This window comes from Nelumbo nucifera, chromosome 5 (genome assembly GCF_055504915.1).
Source record: "Nelumbo nucifera cultivar China Antique chromosome 5, China Antique-T2T, whole genome shotgun sequence".
NCBI classification, from domain to species: domain Eukaryota; kingdom Viridiplantae; phylum Streptophyta; class Magnoliopsida; order Proteales; family Nelumbonaceae; genus Nelumbo; species Nelumbo nucifera.
Window position 1 is genome coordinate 18,486,925 of NC_142653.1, and position 6,374 is coordinate 18,493,298.

Here is a 6,374-nt window from a genome sequence, read left to right on the forward strand (position 1 = left end):
CCCATTGCCAGTTTAATTCCGGAATTTTAAAATGCGATAATTCAGTACCTAAACTTTTAGAATGTGACAATCCAGTACATGCCATTAACTAGTTGTTAATCAACCGTTAAGTAACATTTGAAAAAATTACAAATGCCCTTCAATTGTTATTTAATTTTCTTTATCAATCATCTAACCGTTGAACAAAAATTAATAGTCCTAATCTTTGCCTTTCCCATTCAAGAAAGTTGAGGTCACGTTTGAGTGGGCATTCTAATGACCCTAACTTTCTTGAATAAAAGAGACAAGGATTTGAGACCGTTAACTTCTTGTCAATGTTTGGATGGCTGATAAAGAAAATTACATAACACTCGAAGGGCATTTGTATCTTTTTCAAATGCCACTTAACAATTGGTTAACAACTACTTAACGGCAAGTACTGGATTGTCATATTTTGAAAGTTTGAATACTGAATTGTAACATTTTAAAGCTTGGGGACCAATGGGGCACTAGGCCCAAAGTATAGGGTACTAATCATAAATTTTCCCTAATCCCAACCGTGGGGGGAATGGGGGTTCATTTGTTTCATCTTCAACTACGTCCTCCCTCTCCTTCCTAAAATATAGGGTACTAATCGTTTATCTTTCTCGTCCTCCTTGTGAACGGGATTTTCCCTTCCATCAACTTTTGCTTGCAGTCATCTTCAAAGTAGCCATGCTTTGAAGTAGAACGAGCAGTACAAAAGCAGGTTCTCATGGATAATTTCCTGCCAAAAACCTTCCTTCCCAATACCTATCCACACTCATCGAGGGTTCTCATTTAGTAAATTGACTTCCATAAGTACCCTTGTGGACAGTTGTAGTTGTGGTTCTAGTTAATCGAGCCGTAGCTTGATCTACTTTCAAATCTATACTTGAACTTGCTCTACGGACTACACAAATCTACCATTGTAAAAGTTTGTAGGAAAACGTGGTCAAGATATCCAAAACTGGTACAAGAGAGGGTTTCCACCCCAAATTCATTCCAGGCGTCCATTTTAGAAACCTGAATAAGAAATCTTTGAACCTCTCAAAGCTATACCTGAAGAAACTCAGATTCATCGGCAAAATGGATTAGCACATGCCTTGGATCCAAAGCACTTACCACGATCGCTCCTTTGATGTGAAAGGATCCTACGAGAAACTCCCTCATTTCCACCAAAGAAGGTCGGCCATGGACACTCTTGCCAACTAGGGCAAAATGTAGAGGGAAAAGAGATCTTTCTATCTCTTCATCATAGAAAAAAAAACGACTGGATCTCCCCTTCTGATCGAAGGTTCTTTGATTGGAATATGGATTAAAGGTCGCCGTGAGAACCGCTACAAAACTAGGGTTTTAGAGTGGTTTACCCAAAGGCTCTCCCATATCCCCAAACTGAGTTTGTAAGAACCCCTGACACTCAGATTGCTCATATCAGTTTTTAACCCTAGTTTATTTGAAGATATGCTCAAACTGAAACATACCCAAGGTAGAAGATCATCTGGTATATAAAAAATATACTATGTTTCTCAGCTTTCAAAAGGTTGGTCAATGGGATTATCTCATTAACCAAGAAACCCGTGTTCTTTCTTTGTTTTAGATTTATGTGGGAACTCACTTAGCTAGGTAAGTAATAGGTGGGTAAATAACTTTTCTACTTGGGGGAAAATTGCCGACACTTGGATGGGACAAAAATGCCCCTTTTGATAATGGAATTAAAATGGTCATTATATTATTTACCTGGAAATAAAAGAACTAGGGGTGAGCAAGAAAATTCGAAAATTTGGTTAACCAAACTGATCCAATTTGGTATTTTTAAAAATATGAAGCTATCGATTCGGTTTTAGTTAACCAAAATAGAAAATTGGCAGTTAACCGAACCAACCATTATACATATATTTATATATTTTACGTATATTTATGTATATATTATATATATATATATATATTTATATATGTTTATATTTTCTATATATTATAAATTAATAAATATGCACTATATATGTAAATATATATTTACAATATATAATATATTATTTATTATTTAAAATATAATGTTATATATATATTTCTAGTTTTTTATTATATATTTATATATTTTTTTCTATAATATATATTTACATATATAGGCTTCAATTCAGTTTCGTTTAACCGGTTAACCGATAGGCTTCAATTCAGTTTCGGTTACTGATTTTCCAAAAACTGATAACCCCAATTCAGTTAATCGAACCGTGAACACCCCTAAAAAGAACATGGATAAATGCACTTACCTAGTTAAATGTTTTCCAAAAAACACTTACCCTGATAAATAACTTGCCGAAAAGAAAATGGGGCCTTAGTAGAATGTAGAAAAAGAACTTCGTATAGAATATGCTTTTGTAACAAGCAAACCCACTTCGTTCTACAAACAGATTTTATAATCGATTTCCATAATCCGGTCCCAAGTTTGAATCGATCTACAATGCAATTCTGAGGTTTACACAATGGATTTTGCCAAAATGATTAAAATTCCCCCAAAAAATCAACATTATATGTCCCAGTACATACATGGGCCCCTAATTTTTTTTTTTATAAACACATGGGCCCCCATTCTGGAATGGTATCCCTGAAGGAAATTAATAAAGCTCCACTCCCTTTCATTAACAGAAGGGTTTAGAAACGGATGGAATTAACAGATATTTGCAAGGAATCCTTCAATTCCAAGCCATCATTTCCAAATACAAAGCAGACATCGTAGGGCTGTCATCAGTTCGGGTTTGGATCCAGTTCAGCCACATTCAAATACAATCTGAAATCCAATATCTTAGACTCAGATCGGATTTGGATTTAATCAAGTCCAACTTAGTGTGCTTAAAATAAAAAAGAAAATAAAGCTTTTAAAAACAGTTACGTTTAACTTGTTCATATACAATAAATTTATAAAAACATAAAACACTTTTTAAGACAAAATATTTTTATAAAATATTAAATTTAATGGTTATAAACTTTACATAATTATAACTATTGGTTATCGATCCCCCCAATTATTAATCGGATGAAATTATTGCATCCAAAGCCATTATCGGATTGGATGTGAGACCAGGTATCGGACTATCGGAGTCCATTGAGTTATCGACAGCCCTACCTTGATCTTTGTCCGCACAGACCAGGTTGGTACCAAAATTGATTAATTTGTCTGCTGAGTTTCTGACTAGCAAAATGATTAATTTGCCCGCAAATATTATATTTGGGTAAATTATAAAGACCCCTTTATACCATGTGGTCAGTGATAAAGTCTCCCTGTATTTTTTTTTTGCGACAACACCTCTGAACTTTGAACGTTAGACAAATTAGCATTTTATTCGTTAACTTTGAGAAAGATTCTCATTTGAACGTTTAAAAATTTTTAAATATCCAAACTACCCTTTTAAACTATTGATTGTCTTTTCCTTTGAACCTCAAAACTAACCTCAAGCACTTTCACACCGTCTCAAACCCGACCATCGCCAGCCAGTAATGGCAAAGACCTGTGCCATTCCGGGCCTCTCAAGTTCACTCCCATATACTTGTTCTTGTGGACTTTTTGGCCGGAATCGTTTTTCTCTTTGTTCAAAACGCAAAATCTAAATCACAACCGTTGAAAAAGAAATACACCAGAAAAAAAACATAACTTTTCCGATTTCCACCCATTAATAGTTTGGCGGAGAGAGTGGGAAACGGCTTAGGCCTGGAGGGAAGACGATGGCCATGTGCACGTTAGAAAAGTGCGGTAACATTTTCCTTCTAACTCTAATCGGCGACGATGAGCACCGGTTGAACCCCAGCCTCATCAGCGAGATTCGGTCATCTCTAAGCCAAGTTCGTGCCCAGGCCAAGCGCGGTTCAGTCCTGGTCACCACTGGCCAGGTAAGTTATTCTCCAATGGCTTCGATCTCGCTTGGGCAGAGTCCGCTGGGTCCAGCGGCTTCCTCCACCGGCTTCAGCACATGGGCGATGGCTTAAACGCCATATGGTTGACCTGCTCTCCCTCCCTATGCCCACTATAGCAGCGGTATCAGGGCACGCCGCTACTGCTGGATTCATGCTCGCGCTTATCCACGAGTCACAACTACTACGTCTTGATGAGGAAGGACGGGGGTCCTCTACATGAGCGAGCTCAACATTGGACTTACCCATCCCGACTACTTCATGGCATTGTTGAGAGAAAAGATTCAATCGCCGATGGCTCGGCGCGACGTGGTTCTGCATGCCGCAAAGGTGAAGGCCGAGGAGGCGGTGAAAATGGGGATTATTGACTCGGCACACGATAGTGCGGTGGAGACTCCAGAGGCCGCACTGCGCATGGGTGAGAAGTTGTCCTTGGCCGCTAGGAAATGAGATGGAGGGGTTTATGCCGAGATACGGAATCGTCGTTTCCAGAACTTTGTAGAGTGCTCGGGCTACAGAGGAAAACCGGCAATCAAGACAAACAAAATCACTCTCGAAGACCAGATATCCATTTCCTTAGGTGAAATAGGTGTTAAGAGGAAAAGGGTAGGAAAAAGAAAATAGAAAAAGTTTATTGGGGTATTTTGATAATTTAACGTTTTCCGTTATCCGACTTAACGGTCAAAGGAATCTTTGTCTCAAAAAAAAGTAGAGGGAGACATTATCACTTACCCCATAGTACAATGGGTTTTTGTAATTTACCCTTTTTTTTGTTTGTTTTTCCTGTGTGTAAGAGAGGGAGAGGTGTCTGAAGGCACCTTCCATACTACATCTAAACTAGATGGAACGTTCCATGCTAAGATTAAGATTTTTTTGCACAAGTCACAATGAAGCTCTGGTTGTTGCAGTCTATACACCATAATAACCACTGCCCTGGAAGCACCACGCCTTCGCCCTTCACTTCAGTGTCAGTTTTTGTTTTTAACTTTCCTTTTCTTTCTTTTTCCCAATGTTTCTTACCCAATCTTTTTAAGATGATAAGAAATTGGGCATGAAGAAAATAAGTTCTGAACAGAAAGCAAGTTTCCTCAAAAGAAATTACAGTTAAAGAGGGTAGCCCCCATGTTAACAAGGCTGATATCGGTGCTGGTGCTGGTGCTAGTGCTGGTGCTGGTGCTGGATCTTATGTATTGCCATTACATATATAGTAAACGGAGGTTATATCTTTTTGTTCAATTCAGCATCTCATTTTCAGTTTATGACATCAATTCGTTTAGGATATTCCAGTTTCTCATTAATTCAGCATCTCATTTTTGCATTTAATGTTTGTTTCCCGAGAAATAGTATGATCAAAATTCATTTTCTGGGTTTGTTTTTTAATAAAATTTAACAGGAAATCTATTAAACCAAGTTTGTCATCCTTTCTCACCTTCTTGAATGATATTGCACGGTCAACCGAAACAAAAGTCCAGACCTGGAACAACCATTCTAGAATCCAGATTTGGAGATCGTGCAAACAAACTCAAATGATTATCCGGTTAGAAGCTATATTTGGTTCAAGCATGCCAGATCTAAGCCTACCTTCGCCAAGAACGCTGGCAATGAGGTCTAAATGACCAAGGACGGATGGAACCGGCAGTATAAAAAAGAACGGGAATGAAGAGATAGTACTGAAACTATACTTACTGTCCGACGAAAACATTGGAGATGACACTGGAGATGTGACCGTTAGACGAGAAGAAGGGAGGCAACGATGTCTGTGAGGGGGCTCTCAACAAAATCTTTTCGCCTTTTTTCCTATCTTATCGGGGTCTCACCAAATAATGCGACCTTTCCCATCCATTTCTCAGAAACCAAATGCACCGTAAGTAGACGCGCTTTGCTTCATCACCTCAATTAGTGAATTGATATTTAGAAGAGGACAGGATGGTGGAACAAGGTTCATGTAGCAGACCCCATCGTTGGGATAAGGTTTGCATGATGATTATAGCCTTATAGGGGTGCAAGGCGGGTACCCCACTTAAAAGAACTACATACACAGCATCTGGTTCAGGCCCAGTCAAATGTTAACAAATGCTCAACCCAAAGCCCGCCCAAGTTGCAGCCAAAGTGACGATAATGAACGGGGTCATGGTTTTAACTTCTACTCTGCCATAACCTACTGTCAAAGAGCTGTAGTGTTATCCACAGAATCATCAAGCAAACCTGAGCTATGGGTCCGTCCCTTCCCATCACATACTGGGTAATGGAAGTAAATAGTTATTGTTGGTTAGTATATAAAAAAAATGGCGCACCCTTCATCTGTGACATCCTATCTGAATTCGGAACTATGTCAGGGGATAAGAGACGATGTAATTATGCTTCAATTTTAAATTGAGTTTTCTGAACTACACAACTTGACCTAAGAGTTATGAGGACCCAAGATGGTTCTGATCCTCTAACAATCTACACCTTGGCAAGTTATGAGGACC

General features: G+C 38.6%; 1 pseudogene; it reads left to right on the top strand.

Moving 5' to 3' along the window:
* The first annotated feature begins 3,428 nt into the window (after positions 1–3,428).
* Positions 3,429–5,963, top strand: LOC148791268 (enoyl-CoA delta isomerase 2, peroxisomal pseudogene; annotated as a pseudogene).
* The last annotated feature ends 411 nt before the right edge of the window (positions 5,964–6,374 follow it).